This window comes from Octodon degus, unplaced genomic scaffold (genome assembly GCF_000260255.1).
Source record: "Octodon degus isolate 3935 unplaced genomic scaffold, OctDeg1.0 scaffold00280, whole genome shotgun sequence".
Classification (NCBI taxonomy): Eukaryota; Metazoa; Chordata; class Mammalia; order Rodentia; family Octodontidae; genus Octodon; species Octodon degus.
This window is the reverse complement of record NW_004524856.1, coordinates 2103394-2104543: the sequence shown is the minus strand read 5'-3', so window position 1 is coordinate 2104543 and position 1150 is coordinate 2103394.

Sequence of the window (1150 nt, the reverse complement as noted above, 5' to 3'; positions counted from 1 at the left end):
AAGAATATATGCAGTGTATTATTTGTTGAAACTGTCCTTCCGATTTGATTTGAAACTGTCTCATTGCTATCTGTTTATCAATAAATCTTTGAAAAAAAATTAAAAAATAATAAAAAACTCAACAAGTAGTAGTTTCTTAAAGGTTAGGTGCAATATGAATTCTTGAATCAGACCAATGGACTTCTAGTAGGGACACCACATAAGGTTTGTATTCAAAGAACCCATTTTTTGTGGTGCTGGGGCCCAAACTCAGGGCCTTAGGCATGTAAGTCAAGAACTCTACCACTGAGCCACATCTCCAGCCCCACCAATGAACTTTTTATACTCTGCTTACAGTAAAACTCTTGCTATCTGTTTATCAGTAAAACTTTGAAAAAAATGGATTAAAGATCTAAACATTAAAGCAGAGACAGTAAATCTCCTGAAAGAGAAAGTGGGAGGAACTCTTGAAGACACAGGGGTAGGCAAAGAGTTCATGGACAGAAATGAAATTGCACAGGAAAAAGTTGAAAGAATTAACAACTGGGACCTGCTCTTACTGAGAAGTTTTTCTAAGTCAAAAGAAGTTACCAACAAAGTGAAGAGGCAAACTACAAATTTGGAAAAAATCATGACAAATAAGTACTCAGACAAAGGTCTGCTCTCTAGAATCTATAAAGAACTAAAAAGCACTAGGGCACCAAAATTTAAAGCCCCAATCCAGAAATAGGCATCTGAAATGAACAAACACTTCTCAGAGGAAGAAATTAAAGAAGCGAATAAATATATTAAAAAATGCTCCACATCACTAGCCATTCGTGATATGCAAATTAAAACCACATTGAGATATCTCACCCCAGAAAGAATGGCTATCATAAAGAAATCACCCAACAACAAATGTTGGAGAGGCTGTGTGGGAAAGGAACCCTTCTCCACTGCTGGTGGGAATGTAGACTGGTGCAACTCTTATGGAAATCAGTATGGAGACTCCTTAGAAAAGTTGTTCTGGAAATTCCCTTTAAATCAGCTATTCCTCTACTGGGAATTTTCCCAGAGGATCTGAAAACATCATATCATAGTGATATATGCGTGCCTATGTTTATAGCAGCACAATTTGTGATAGCCAAATCTTGGAAACAACCAAGATGCCCATCACCTGAGGAATGGTTGA